Genomic DNA, 16466 nt, shown 5'->3' on the forward strand with positions numbered 1-16466 from the left:
GGCCTATACCAACACATAATTATGTGTTGCTTATGTTGCCGTTGCTAGGGTGTATTACAACACATACATATGCGTTGGTAACTACTATTAATAACCGTTGCTAAACAGCAACATATACTTATGGCTACTGCAACGGTTATATGTGTTTCTGTCACAACTAGTCCAATTCTGCTCTAGAGGTATAGCACCGTTTAGAATGTATTATGCCAATGCTTATATACGTTGTAAGGAACTTTTGATTTTTATTTTTTATTAATTTATTTATTTTATTGTGGGTTATATATATTGCAAGTAATGAACCATAATCAAATATTTATAATTATTTTTTTATTTGGATCAAAACAAATATGCAGAGCATGTGCATTGCACATGATCAATTTCTAAACTGTTATAGGCTGACACATGTCAAATAATCTGAAATCATTCTGTATTAAAAATAGTAGTACCATTACAAAATATCATCCACAACTTAATTCATTACACAATGTGTGAATTGTCATTTTTTCTACGATAGTATGAATCGAACAACGTCTCGTGGCCGATGACTTGTTTCCCCAATAGGCTCCTCTGCCATATACTCTTCCTGGATTTGAATGATGCGCTTTCTCGTACCCTTGCCATATCCGCTGCACAGACCAAAAAAATATCAACATAGAAAGCGACATAGATTGGCCAACATAGGAAAAATTATCAACAGCTCATGAAACATCTTTTCAGCAGTATTGTGCTTACTTCAGTAATGGATGTACAGAGGCTACTATTTTGTAGAAAGGCCACATGCCCACATACACTAGCAGTTAATAGATCCAGAAATACACTAGCGGTTGTGTGAATCTTACATAAACAATTTGACAATTATATTGGCATTTTCACAAGCACCTAACGTGCACAAATCAGGCTACATATGGAGACCTGGCATCCAATGAGAGATTAAAAAATTTTGTAATGAATAGAAACACATCGGGTAGAAGGAATCATGAGTCGGTCAAAAAATTCAATCATGAAGAGCACAATATCATGCATGGTAGAGGGAATAACGAACCTAGTTCCTCCGATCTGTTGCCGCACCCCTAATCTAGGAAAGGAAAAACGAAGCTGCAGGTGGGAGAAGTTGCACGAGGAATGGGGGCGGCGATCAGGGAAGTTTCAGTGCACAAACAGACTGTGTTCTTGATTGAGTGCACAAATACACTGTGTTTTGTTCTGTAATCAGTTTGTGTGGTGTCGAACTAAAAAATTCAGTTTCAGTGCACAAAATGACTGTGTCGAAGTGACAATTTCGTTTCTGTGGTGTCGATCGTGTGTGTGTCAGAGATGCAATGTCTTAGTGCCATAGTGTGCATAGAGGAAGCTGGATATAGTTTACCTGCGAGAGAAACTTCTATCCTGTTTTGTTAATCGCCTTCTATGGCAGTCAAAATGGTCTCTTAACGCTTCTTTTATCTCACCCTCCCACTGAAACAAGAAGGTGAATTCTCATTCCATGCCCCATAGCATCATTAATTGAAGCAAACTGATGACCATATTTACTTTACACGAAGTACAACACCACCACCATACAAAAAGAGTTATAGATTCACTACTTCACTATCACAGGTACCTTTCTCATATGATGCTTCTGAGTTCGAATGCTGCCAGCTGAAACATTGTGATTAGAGCACTCAGAAGAAACCTGAATAGCAAATAGTTTTCTCTTAGATGCTAAACCCAAAACTCAAAGTACAAGAACTGTTTGAGGATATGAGATTGACAGAAGATGTTTTTCCTAAAAACAAACAATCACGACTCACCTTTTCTAATCTCACCCTGCAGTTTAGCCATAGATAGAAGCTCCTTCCCGTTCTTGCCAGCAACATGAGACTTATCCTAAAACATGAGGTAGTATGGAATTAAGATATCCCAACTCATTTATTGCATTCATGAATAAGTATAGAAAAACAGTTACTGGTAGGAAAAGACCAAATTCTAAGACATGATCAAGTTCTAGCAGTGAAACAGGAAAGAAGAGTGTGCCCCTAAAGAAGTAACTAACAGAAGTAAATTGGGAAACATAAGGCCCATTTGGAAAACATTGGAAGGCAAAATAGGTAGTAAATGCAGACAGAACATATAACGATAGCAAACTAGATGAAAAGTAAGTTTTTACCTTCTATGCACCACGAAGTACCATGACTGATTACAGAACAATAATGGACAAATAATTTTGCATTTAAATAAAATAATAGTCACGATTCAGCGTAGCAGAACTTAAAATAATCACCGCTTGATGCGTGTTCAAGTATTTTTGGGACAAAGATATAAACAACATATGACTCATATCCTAATCAAATCTGAAATTCATCGTAGTGAAATAAGCAAAACTATTTAAATGGAGGTAGTGATCCACGCCATCCGGTTTGAAATAAGTACTCTTCGGATTCTGTAGAAATCTTGCAGCTTCGAAACTGAAAAGAAAATAATAGAAGTTAGTGATCAACAACATTAATGTTTCATGATGTTCTATATTGTACCTGTGCATAAATTTAAATGGAGGTAGCCAATTCTACACAAGAATCAAGTTAACAACAATATCATTGTTGTTGGACATCCCTGCGAGATCAATTGCCCCTGACGAAACAACCTAAGAACTGGATGCGCTACTGAATGTGTATAGACTAGAATAATACTGTACTCAACTCCAAACCACTCCCTCTCCCCAAAACCGATCTGCACTGAATTGCATGTGTTGGTGCATCCAGACAACCAACCAAATTACAACACTGATCGGCACTGATCTGCACTGAATTACACTGATGTTGAAGTACCATTACACATTGGACAAGCTTATTTAACATGTTGCGCCGAGCCAAACCAGAAATGTGCCTCTTCTCTAACCATCCTCACCCAAACTACATCAACCTAGAAACAAAAACCGATCCACGCCATCCGGTTTGACCCAAACCAATTCCAGCTTCAACTCTACTAGGTCCTTGATTTAATTATGTGTCACTATGATAATTACATATTTTAATGAAGAAGTTTCAGTAGATTGAAATGAAATATAGCTCTTACACAACATTGAACTGAAATTGATGAACAATAAGATAGCATTTTAGAAAAACAATTGTGGTGGACTCATGTTGATGATGCAAAAATAATTGAGCACCATGTGTTATACTATCATATATAGGAACATCGTAAACTTCTTAGGGGTCCAAGAGTCTAAAACAATAAACCACAATGAGGTGATTACAGTGAACTTACATCATGATATCATCCTGAACTGAGTTGAAGCGTCGTGATGTTGAAATGAGCATATATCAGTTTTTGTCGTCTTCAATCTGCACGGATAATCATAATACTGAAATTGATAGTAGTAGTTCAGAGTAGTAATGACTAGTTAAGTAAGAGGGTAGTTCATACACAACACGAAGGCCATGCTATAAGGTTGTTGCCGACATCACCAATAACCTCCATGTTGTCGTATGGTCGAATCAAAGGCTCAATAGGCAGTATTACAAGTCTAACACGCACCATCCAAAATTCTCTGCCTAACTTAACACCTCCAACTTTATGATTTGGGTCTCGACCAAGTACTGTGCCTAAGGCAACAGTCTTGGTTGGACATCTCCAGCTTTTTAGGAACACTTGTGCTCCAGTCTAGTAAACATGCTCAAGTGTATCAGTAAATACTTATGTAATGTGGGCACAATAATGGTAAGAAATGTTTGATTTTACCAATATTGACTCATCTGTTGGTCGGTCACCTGGAGTACCCTGATTTATGGACAAAATATTGAATTAGTAAAGTGGATTTAAGAATATGAATGTACACAAATTTTTGAGTCACCTTTTGTTTCATGCACCATAACCTATAACTAATGCATATTAGTAATGAAAACAATTCGATATACTTAACAAGAAAGTTGATTTTCACTGTCACCTTTGATGTGGTAGCACACTTGGTTTTATCAAAGGTAGTTGCAGATTGCATATATTTCCTTTTTACCTGTCATTACATCACAATGAGTATTCAATATTTTAATATTTTTGGATGATTACGAAATAGTTAATTTTGTACATATTATTAACTTCAATTTAGTTATGCAACACCCTAGTGTACTGCCAATTAAAATGCATCTCCATTCAAGAATGAGTTGTATGTGAGATACTACTAATTACTAATGAACAATGAATACAATACATGGGTCATGTGTAGAAGTACCTGGTTCTTAGATGCTTCTTCATTTAAGGAAGTAGAAGTTGCTTCCTTGGTCATACTCTGTATGTGCGAGACATCAATGTAAATATAAGCAATCATGATTATGTATGTTGAATAAATTTATTGCATTCCCACCTTTGATGAATTAGCGAGCTTAGTATTATCGAAGGTAATGTCTCTTTCCAACTCAAATTGCCTTGTCTGCCAATATATTAAATTGAAAAATGAATATAATAAAACATCACTTTGTAGGGCGTATATATTCCATGTATTGAAATTTTGATGTAGCTGACCTTATGGGTAGTGGCTAGTCTATCAGTTCGTTGTAATTTACCTTGCCTAGTATCAGCCACCTTAATCTTCTTTAATTCAATACATATTATTAATGTTTGCATTATACCATGAAATCTAGAAAGATGAGTTATGAGGTAGCAGAGGACCTTATGGATAGTAGACTTTTTCTGAATGTTGGTTGCAAATCCTCGTACTCCTTTGCCTCTTGTTCTCTCTTTATGAAATACAGATTAGTAGTTTAGCAAAAAATTTATAGGGGGTATTGAGTAGCGCTACTTTTTGCTGGGGCTGTAGCTATGGCTGCTGCTGTACATTGTAAAATAACTATGTTGTGTTGTAGAAAAAGCCATAGCGCAGCCACAACAATCCGAAGCGAAAAAGGCAATGTAATGCAATCATACCTGAGAGTAAGTTTTTTCATTGTCCATCCTGAATTCTTGATTTTGTGGCTCAACATATACACGCTGATGAAAAATAACTACAAGATGAAGTAGTAGGTACTAAAATGTAAGAAAGTGCGGATGTGTAAATTCCATACAGATGCCTACTTTACGTTTTGAAGACGTTGGAAATTGATTCGCTGGAAGATCGTCCAAACATACCTGTCATAGCAAACAAATAACCAAATGGATTAGATGTTACACATAGACCTACTGTATGAACTGATTGTGAAATGGAGTTCAATAATTTTACATGTACACTTTGATGCTGTTCGAAGAGTACACTCTTTTGTTGCAACTCTTGTATAGTAGCATCTTGCTTGTGTACATGGTTTACGAGTTTTTCCATCTGAAGTTTCAAAGACAGGACATCTTCACTTGCTGTTGGGTCCAAAGATGTTACATGTAGCTGATTAAGACGTTTTGATGTTGTCCCATCTAACACTTTGTTCGGGTTTGGAACAAGACCAAGGCCATGCACATGACCAGGCTTCTCTTCTAATATCTTGTTTAGTGCATCTCCATTCCATGCAATCTTTCCTTGGCTAGTGTCTGCAAATTCTGGATGCTCTGCTAACAGTTCCTTCAAATCATTCTTTTAAAAGGATTAAATTATTCAGCATGTCACAAGTACGTAAAAATTTTGAACCAGTAAATATTTGTAGAAAATTGTACCACATGTGGATTTGTGTTCTTGGTAGGGTTTGCTTTGTGTGTGTGGATATATAAAATAGCCCTGTGAGGGTATTTCTTCTCAGGATCTTTTTCCCTCTGTTGGACATGTAAGGTAATAAAGATTAGTGACGGAAATATGGTTGTAAAAAGCATGTTCTTCACAAGTGTAGTTGGAACAGAAGTACCAAATCCTCTCTAGTCCGAGCGAAACTCTTTGTGCCGGTTGTATGGGTAGTCTTTTTTTCCACAGTTATTCGTATTCGCCATGCTTATATCCTACCATAAAATGATTACATAGATAATGTAATCGCAACTGACAAGTTGCACAAGATAACTGATTAATGTAAAGGTAGCCATGAACCTTTGCTTTTGTGGTCTCCCAATGATTCACAAGTGCAATCCACTGATCCGCAATTACCCCAGGTGGAACGTTGTTGTAATTAGCTTCCAAACCCTTATGTGCATCATAATATATGGATTTTAAGTTAGATTTATGTTGCCTCCATCTCTCTCCAATGGTTTTTAGTACCCATTTTTCCATACGAGCAGGATAAAGGAATCTCCTCTGCATACAATATATAAAGACAATGGTAAAATTACCCTATGTATCATCTTCTAGATAATTACTGCAATAAATGTGTCATACCTTTACTTGCTTAAGTATATCCTCCTTATTTTTTTGCTCATTAGTCAATCTCTCTTTCTTACCTATCAAAAGCCTCCAATCCTTGTAGCTTAAGCTACACAAGTTTCCATTCCTGGCTACCATGCCAAGGAATTTTCCCATGATTCCTGCCTCTTCTCCAATTGGCTAGTCAAGTTCATTACATTGTACTACAATCCTATGCCCTCTAGGAGTGTTCCACACCTGTAATAGTTTTGTCTTACCCCGCCTTTTCACCTCCACATTTGTCTCTATCCGGGGTCAAAATGCAAAAATAATGGAACAAATGGTTACAAATGGATGATTACGACTATTCTTAAAAAGTACGTTATCTTATTTCAGTACCTTCGTCTTCAACCTCAATGTCTGCATCCATATCAGTTGGGTTCTTTGAATTAGGCTCCATTTCAGAAACCTCACCACTTTGATCATGTCCACCTACGGCAAACGATTCTTCTTCCATCTCGCTATCTGATTCATGTGCAAGAGTTTTCTGTAATTTTTTTGCCCTACATGGTCCTTTGATAGATACTCCTCATTGCTTTCAACGGTCTGCTTCCTCCTTCCCCTTGGCATCTCCACTACACAATGACATAAATTATCAGAGTTCTTGTGCTAGTGCTACTGCATTATTTGTGGACTAGCATACCGACTAACGACAAATACTGATATAACTCTGGTAGCAACTGTCGAGTAACTAGTATGCACTGAATTTTTCTAACATCAGCAACAAGGGATTAGGAGTGGATTATAGGAGCCAAGGGATTATGAACATCAACAGCAAGGGATTAGTAGTGGTGAGTGGGATTATTCAATATGAGTGGGATTATGAACATCAGCAGCCAAGGGATCATAGGAGTTGCTCCATATACCAAACAGTTTATCACACATTCACTGGATCTGGAGGGTGGGCTGGCGGCCGACGGGCGACGGCATACCTGGGTCCTGTAGGGCGTAGGGAGGACTAAGGAGGGAGGAGGGGGCCCGACGGGCGGCGACATACCTGGAGCCTGGAGGGCAGCCGACGTCGTCTGGCGCGATGGCGGCTCCTGGCGCGATGGCGGCTCCTGGCCTGGAGCGCGCGATGGCGGCTGTCTGGGCGCGATAGCTGGAGCGCGCGATGGCTGGCGCCTGGCGGCTGGGTGAGGAAGATGAATAGGAGAGGAGCCTGCGTGAGGTTATCTAGTTAAAGATGGAAACTGCACGATGATTATGGAGCGCCGTGAGATTTGCTTTAGCAGTAAAAAATGGAGGGAAATACTTTTGGAGACAGAGGTAAAATGGAGGGAAATACTTATTAGATGGAATTAAAAAGAAAGCTTTGCCAAATCTAACTTCCATACATTGATAAATCATGGGTCATAAATAAAAATAATTTTTAACTATATGTATTAAAAAATCATGGGTCTAAAAGTTCAATGCGAAACAAATGCAACCTGATTCTAGGACATCTCGATTGAGGACACAAGTCGGAGATATGGTCAAAGTTTATACGAACCGAGCTAAAAATTACAAAGATGTAAAAATGTTGATTATAATGTTTTTCAATTGGTTATGAAATATTTACAAATATAATAAATTTTATAATGTTTTTAAATTGATTCTCCCAAAAGACCATGGACGTCCATCTGATCGCTTGTTCCGAATCCTTCGTCAATCCTTCTATGTTCTCTCTCCCATCCTCACATCGTCGCCGCCTCGTACTGCACCCCCATCCCCTTCTCTCTCGTAGACTCACGAGGCCGTAGTCCACCCCCTGCCGTGGTGGGAGATGTTCGACCTACTGTCATCCCTGTTGTCCATGTCCTCGACCCCGTCAACGACACCCTTGAACTCCACGGCATCCTCTGGCGCTTGGGTGGAACTCCAATTCCTGTACCCCTGCCCTGCCCGGCACAAATCGTTTATATATGAAAGCGGGTTCAAAACAGGCTCTACCACGTTGTCCACGTCATCTTATTTAATATTCATCGTCCGATCATATAGCAATGGTAGGCGTAAATGCGTCTCTCCACCTGCAGCTGGCGCACGCATCCACTGCTCTTGGAAGCTTCGCATTACGGCTGTTAGAGTTTCTTGCGTTTCAATCCCCCCTCAGCGAGTATTTTGGATCTCAGGTATCCCGATCTCGCGGCTTCGTAAAAGTGGTATCCCGAAGGTGCCAATTAGATTCCTGTTATTATAACAATCTATCTTTTCTAGTTTTGGTATTGTTCTCATCTTAACCCGGCATACACAGCTATCTACAGGTAACGGCTCGCAGTGATCTCGCGTGTGGACAAATATTCCCCTTGTGTTACGGTGAAGAGCTCAAGTCGATTTGTTTGAAACGGATCAGACTTCCTTTCCGCTCGTCTTGTTCTGTTGCTTTCCCCGTTGAAATGTAGTCGCAGGCAGGTGTGCTGGAATGAATGTACTAATACTAATTTTACGATAATAAAGTATGCCAGCTTTGAACTTAACATAACAATACTTTTATTAATACTTTTGGCAGCAGAACTTTTGAACATATATATCCCTCGAAAAAATGCAAACAACATAACCTTTTTTTGAAACTTCACATGCAAACCTTCGTAGATCTAGTTCCTTCTGTTCTAGGTCGCTAGCTTGAACTGCTAGTTATGTTATTTGCGAGTCCACTCCAGACATACTGGTAGCTGCTAGCATTAGTATTCAGAACATACAAGTATTCAATATTACCTGCTATATTTCTTCTTTCTATTTGCTGGCAACAACACAAGTGGAAATTATATTTGCAGTTCAGCACACGAGACAACAGCACAAGCTCTGATTCATACTGTAATGTATAAACACATGCACATCTGACTGCACCTCGCACAGACATGCACACACCACAGAGCAGCCCTATATATATTTCTCTAGTACTAATACTGATTCCACACACAACATTCCACACACAACATTACACCTTTCAAGGAACGCAGGTACAACAGGTCTAATAACTGTTTATCCAGCCAGGAGTGGAGCTTTGTTGCACATTCTCTAGAAGGGCTTGGAGGGCAGGTTCGTGTTGGCCAGGAAGTGAGCTGCAAGAGCAAATCCAGTGCCCGCACTCACATTCTTGACATACTCTTGCCTCGCCGGGTGGTCCTCCTGAGGGCGGTTTAATGCGGTCCAGACTGGTTCCCCAATGAAAAGCCTCATGAGCTGCACATGTAAAAACAACATAACTTAAAATTAAGGAATGTAATTAAAATAGCTGATCTTTGTAATGATCTGAAAAAATACAGCCTATCAAATTTCTTAATTTAAAACAAAAACATAATTGCCACATACAGTACACACTTGATCTGCAATTATTTCTACCAACTAAACTTATTTGGCCTTCAGGGAGTCAGACCATATATTTTTTTGCTACCACTACAAAAGGCCAATCATGTCTTCATTGCCTCAGTTCATGAAACAGATTTCATGAGTTGTATTCATGATTGTGCAACAGAGATCACCAGTTGATCAAATTCGAAGCTCCTATGATCCTAAGATCATGTTGGTACCTTCGTGTATTTAGCGCTGTCGAGGGTGAGACGATGATAAATTCCAGCTGGTAGGATGATCATGTCTCCTTCCCTTATCCGAATTCGAATCCACTTGTCATCTTTGTCGCGGACGTCAAAGTACCCGCTGCCCTCCAAGCAATAGCGGATCTCTTCGTCAGCGTGCATGTGCTCACGGAAGAAGTTATTCACCTTCTCCTCATAGTTTTCCAGTTTGTCGGGACATATCTCAATAAGATCCTTCAGAAATAACTCACATTCAGGTAATGATATCATATACAAGATGTAAAGAATACAGCATAAGAGGTTTAGAAAGCTATTGGAATTCATGGGAGACTAGTTAGTGCAAACCATGTAACTGTATCCTCTGTCTCTGCGGATTTTTGCTAGTTCCTCCTCGCTTTCAGACTTCTTAGGGTCCAAATGCCAATACAACACGCCAACATCTGCAAAACAGGCCATCTATGTTGCTTAATTACATAATAAAGCAGGTCCAGAAAAAGGGCTTATCAGATTTTCTCAACACCTGCTCGTGGGTAGCTGATGTAGTCAGATTTAGTACTAATTTGACATCTTAATGGCCACATAGTCAAGTCATGAACCATAAACGTGGTCAGTTTGCCCTTCTCTAGAGTGTAATAGCAAACAAACTTTCACCAAGAGTGGCATTGTATGGCTCAACCACAGTATCAGATACTTTCGGTGAGGGGAAAACTGAGAATGTAAGCATCATGCGGTCAAGGTACTCCTCCCTGATCTTTGAGATCAACAACGTATGGCCGAAAGCATCCCAGCAGATTTCCCTGTTGGCAGCTGAAAGCTCTACAATGTAAGTATACAACAAAACGCTATTAAATATTGTTGAACCACAGATTTACCACTGCTAAATATCTGACAGATTTCCCACAGATTTACCACAGATTTACCACTGCTAAATATTGTTGACAGCAGATTTCTTTGAGATCAACAGCGTATGGCTCAACCACAGATTTCCCTTGCCAATATCTGAGTGCACAAAAATAAAGATATTAGCAAGAAAAGTAGAAATCTATTTTACCATTGCTAACAAAAAAAACGCTCACTTTTGACATTATTACTCATTTTCTTCATCTGAATTGGGACAAGTATATATTGTTGCTGCATCTACAGTAATTCCTTCCTGATCTTGCCTAGTCCATGATTTTTTGTTATATGCATTATTAAATAGATCTGCCACAGTACTGACATGATAGTGGTCACATTCTACATCATTCCATTCATCTCCCATGTCAAATACATCTCTAGGCTTCATCTTCATAACAACTGACCATCCTTCATTAATATGGTCATTTATGTAGAAAACTTGATCAACTTGATTGGCAAATACAAATGGGTCATCCTCAACCTTGTCACCTTTATGAATTTGATGAGAAAAATTAACTAGGTTTAACCCATATTTATCTGTTTGCACTCCTTTACCTCTAGTCACATCGACCCATTCACATTTGAACAAAACCATTGAAAATCTACTGTAATAATCGACCTCAATTATATCAATTATCCTTCCATAGTACATAATATCTCCAAGAATAGGGTTACTATCAGCCGCAGAAGAATAACTTGATGTCTTTGCATTAACAACAACGCCGCTATTCTGAGTTGCCTTGTCATACCTTTTGGATCTAAATCTGAAACCACGAATGTTATATGCTCTATGACATTTTGCTGAATCTAGGGGCCCTCGAGCTAACCATCTAATGTCTTCATTGATGGTATCACTTCCATTTGTTTCCTCCAGGTGCAGGATCTGTGTATCGTAAGAAAAACATAGTTTAAATAGTTATAATTATAACCATTGCGATACTAAAATCCTATCCACATACTTACATGTTCTGTAAACCAATGAGGGAATTCTTTATTCTGTAGTTGTTCAATTGCTTTTGGAGTTAGGCGACGTTGGCGTCTTTTCCTTTTCAGATGACTTGCATGCTCCCTACTTAGTATTTAACACAAAATTACAATACAAATATGGAATAAATCAAACAGTAAGTATAATATCTTACTTGAGGCAAGGAATCATAGCTTCACAATTAAAAAGTACATATCTATGCACTTGCAATTTCTCAACCTCAGATAAAATGAAATTTGATGATTTTCCTAAAGCTTTCCTATTAGGAGGAAACAAAGAAGAAGCATGTCCAAACAAGCTGGAAGCAAACTCATCTATTGTATCATCATTCCTTGATGGTTTGTTATGTTTAGTCGAGAAACCATCGATGTACCTAAAACAAAACACCATGCATTCATCTGCCAAAAATGAATTTGCAATACAATCTTCTGGATAAGTTTTATTACGAACATATGACTTTAGCTTTCCTAAGTACCTACAACACAAACAAAATAACTAAATTATTAGATTGAACAACCAAAATATTTGTATAACGAATATTGTTACCATAGCTCATTAGTACCTCTCAATATAATACATCCATCGATAATTGACAGGTCCAGCAATCTTACATTCAGCCACAAGATGAACTATTAAATGAACCATCACCGTGAAAAAACCAGGAGGAAAAACCATCTCCATTTTGCATGGAGTAATAATAATAGATTTTTCCAAATGGTCCAACTCATCGACACGGAGAACTTTTGAACATATCCCTCGAAAAAATGCAGACAACTCAAACAGTAGTGCTGTAATATCATCTGGAAGAATCCCCCTGGAAGCAATAGGCATAAGTTGTTGCATCATGACATGACAATCATGAGTTTTTAGACTGTCGGCGTTTCGACCCTGGGGGTCCCTGGACCGACGAGTAAATTGTCGCCGTGTGTCCCAGCCCATATGGGTCGTCGCGAGACGGAGCACGAAGGGGGAAAAAAAGGAGACATGCAAAAGGGGAAACCCGCGGCCTTTGTGTTGTCCTGCGCCCAGGTCGGGTGCGCTTGCAGTAGGGGGTTACAAGCGTCCGCGTGGGAGAGAGCGAGGGACTTTACGCGTCGTCCCATCCTCTCCGCGCGGCCAACCCTCCCGTACGAGAGCCCTGGACCTTCCTTTTATAGGCGTAAGGAGGGGGCCCAGGTGTACAATGGGGGATGTAGCAGTGTGCTAACGTGTCTAGCAGAGAGGAGCTAGAGCCCTAAGTACATGCCGTCGTGGCAGCCGGAGAGGTTTTGGCACCCTGTTCATGTGATGTCGTGGCCGTCGGAGGAGCGCTGGAGCCTTGCGGAAGGACAGCTGTCGGGGCTGTCGAGTCCTTGCTGACGTCTCCTTGCTTCCGTAAGGGGCTGAGAGCCGCGGTCGTCATGGAGCACGCGGGGCGCCATCATTATTTGTTTACCGGGGCGAGCCAGATGGGACGCCGGTCTTGTTCCCCGTAGCCTGAGCTAGCTAGGGGTAGGGTAATGATGGCCCCCCTGCGACGTGGTCGGCCCAAGCCCTAGGTCGGGCGAGGCGGAGGCTCCTCCGAGGTCGAGGTCGAGTCTGTCTTTCGAGGTCGAGGTCGAGTCCGAGCCCTAGGTCGGGCGAGGCGGAGACCGTCGTCCGAGGCCAAGGCTGAGTCCAAGCCCTGGGGTCGGACGAGGCGGAGTTCATCGTCTTCCGGAGCCGAGGCTGAGTCCGAGCCCTGGGGTCGGGTGAGGTGGAGTTCGTCGTCTTCCAGAGCCGAGGCTGAGTCCGAGCCCTGGGGTCGGGCGAGGCGGAGTTCGTCGTCTTTCGGAGCCGAGGCTGAGTCCGAGCCCTGGGGTCGGGCGAGGCGGAGTTCATCGTCTTCCGGAGTCGAGGCTGAGCCCGAGCCCTGGGGTCGGGCGAGGTGGAACTTCCTATGGCGCCCGAGGCCGGACTTGGCTGCTGTCAGCCTCACTCTATCGAGTGGCACAGCAGTCGGAGCGGCACAGGCGGCGCTGTCTTCTTGTCAGGTCGGTCAGTGGAGCGGCAAAGTGATTGCGGTCACTTCGGTTCTGTCGACTGAAGAGCGTGCGTCAGGATATGGTGTCAGGCCATCCTTGCATTAAATGCTCCCGTGATATGGTCGGTTGGCATGGCGATCTGGCCAAGGTTGCTTCTTGGCGAAGACTGGGCCTCGGGCGAGCCGGAGGTGTGTCCGTTGCTTGAGGGGGCCCTCGAGCGAGACGTGAATCCTCTGGGGTCGGCTGCCTTTGCCCGAGGTTGGGCTCGGGCGAGGCGAGATCGAGTCCCTTGGGTGGACTGAGCCTTGACCTTAATCGCACCCATCAGGCCTTTGCAGCTTTGTGCTGATGGGGGTTACCAGCTGAGATTTAGGAGTCTTGGGGGTACACCTAATTATGGTCCTCGACAGTAGCCCCCGAGCCTCGAAGGGAGTGTTGATACTCGCTTGGAGTCTTTTGTCGCACTTTTTTGCAAGGGGACCAGCCTTTCTCGGTTGCGTTTCGTGTAACACCCCTGGTGTTACTGTAAGTAAAACTTGAGCATGGCATCATAAGCATTGGCATTGCATATGTTTGACACACCTAGAGTGCATTCACTAGGCAAAAATTTCAAACAAGTTGTATTGTTTTAGTGTTTTGCAAATAGAACCCTGGATAGGGAACTTAACCCTAAATAGGGATTAAAGGGGTAAGACATAACCCAAATTGAGAAAACCTAAAGGCTTTAGGGAAATGATTATAAAATGTCCCCAAAAACAAAGTTGAATCACAATTATACCCCTGGGATACCAAAAATCCCCATTTGAACCCTAGAAAACCCTAAAACCAAACCCTAGGGACCTTTGTGCAAAATTAGTCCACTTTTGGGCTAAAGTGCAAAAACCAGGTTAATAGGGTATCTTAAGTCATATGGTTCACAAGAAGGTGGATTTGCAATCCAAAACTTGAGATTTGGAATTAAGTGCAAAAGAACCATACTTGACCCTTTTTGGTTAAGTCTGCATTTCAGTATGATTGACTCAACTTGAAACCCTTGTAACTTTCAAATTATGGGGTTTTTGCCCTAGGTCACCACATCAAACTTATAGCCCAATCATAGGAGAACAACTTTGCTTAAGAATGTAAGCCTAGTTGTTAAGAAGAATTTAGAGATAATTAAGCTCAAAGTCAGGCTGTCAGTCAATCCCTGGGCTGAATTTTCAGTAACAGTGTGATGGGATGAACTTTGAGCTCGATTTTGAATGGGATTCAGTGACTATTTGATGGTAAGCATTGTGGCAAAGTTGAAGATTAACTATAGCTCTACAACTTTGGTACAGAGGTTTGATGAAGTTCACATGCAAATTTTAGAGAAAACCAAGCTCCAAGTCTGTCTGTCAGGTTGTCTGAAGGAAGTGCTCCATGGTATAGTGACCGAATTAAATTCAGAGCACTCCCTCGCCGTCGATCACTCCTCCGCCGCGATTCGTGCCGCCGGCGTTAGGACTCGCGCTCGGGGTGGGTGGATAAGGACGTGCGGTGAAAGATCCTTGCCGACGGTGAGCTGGAGGTCACTTCGGTGACTCACCGTGGCTTTCTTTTCTACTTTGCGGCTGAGCAGATAAGCTCGCCGGTGAACCGCCGTGTCTCGGCCCTGCGTCGCGTGTCCTAACCGCGCCACCGCATCGCCGTGACTCCCTCTAAACTCCCCGTCGACCACCGGAGTTACTGCCACGACGATGAACACGTGTTCACTGCACCAGCGTTCTTCCTCACTTCCGACCGCCGCACATCAACGCCCAAATTCACGGTCACCGCCAAAGAGCCCTATAAATTGAAGCCCCTGCTAGCTCCGCAAGGTCATCCTCCACCCGGCCACCGCTAATCGCTAGCAGTCCTTCGCCAGACCTCGCGAATTTTGAATTCGCCCCAAATCCCTCTCCGCCGCCGAGAACCACACCCTACCGCGGCCAGCCCTTTCCAGGTTAGTTCATCTCTCTCTCTCCCTTGTTTAAGCACCCTGGTTACTCTGTGATGCTTGTCGAGCCTTCAATTTAAACTTGGAGACCACCAGTCACCGGGAACACGACGATCTAGCCGCCATGCTCTCGGTCACCGTGGCCAGAGCTCCTTAGTTGGTCTTGGATGCAATTAGGTTGGGGGAAATGATTAAGGTAGCCCCAATTTCATGTCTGTTGCTCAGAGAACTTAGCCGTTGCCCCAATCGGCCGGTCTGCTAGCTCGCTGGAGTTCGTCCCTGTGCAGTTCGCCGCCGGGGACTTCGGACGGAGAAAGGATAGAAGTGCGGGGTTGTTTTTGTAGATGTCAGAGAGACATTGAACAGTGGCCAGGAATTCTTAGCAGATATCCAAAACGTTGAGGACCTCTGCGCAAATCTGCCCCGCGGGCGCGGGCGCGCACGTGTCTTTTCCTCTGGACTGGGCCGCTGGGCTGAAATCAGCCCAATACTATTCACCAGTTTTTCCTTTTCTTTTTATTCCAGAGCCAAAACAATTATAGAAAATGATAGAAAAAATCCTAAAATTGTGAAACCAGTTTTCCTAGACTCCTTATTTTCCCTAGTATTTAATAAAAATAGTTTCATGATTTTTAGTTTAAAAAGGGAATTTTAGGGCATTTAAAATAGCTTAAAGAAATAGTTCTGGATTTTTAAAAGATAAATGGTAATCCCAAAAATGTTCAAAATTTTTATATGAACTCCCCACATTATTTAGAAGCCTTGGGTAGAGTTTGAATTGATTTGGACCATGTTTGATAACTAGAACCCAAAACCCCACCCCTGCTCT

General features: G+C 41.9%; 1 pseudogene across 1 annotated transcript; it reads right to left on the bottom strand.

The window, feature by feature from the left end:
- Positions 1-9315: 9315 nt before the first annotated feature.
- Positions 9316-10241, bottom strand: LOC100285340 (1,2-dihydroxy-3-keto-5-methylthiopentene dioxygenase 4; annotated as a pseudogene). The gene is made up of 3 exons (NR_148416.1): positions 10141-10241; positions 9790-10029; positions 9316-9442 (listed from the first exon to the last, which is right to left on the bottom strand). The product of NR_148416.1 is annotated as a 1,2-dihydroxy-3-keto-5-methylthiopentene dioxygenase 4 (transcript).
- Positions 10242-16466: the final 6225 nt, after the last annotated feature.

The sequence above is a fragment of the Zea mays genome, chromosome 4 (genome assembly GCF_902167145.1).
Source record: "Zea mays cultivar B73 chromosome 4, Zm-B73-REFERENCE-NAM-5.0, whole genome shotgun sequence".
NCBI lineage: Eukaryota > Viridiplantae > Streptophyta > Magnoliopsida > Poales > Poaceae > Zea > Zea mays.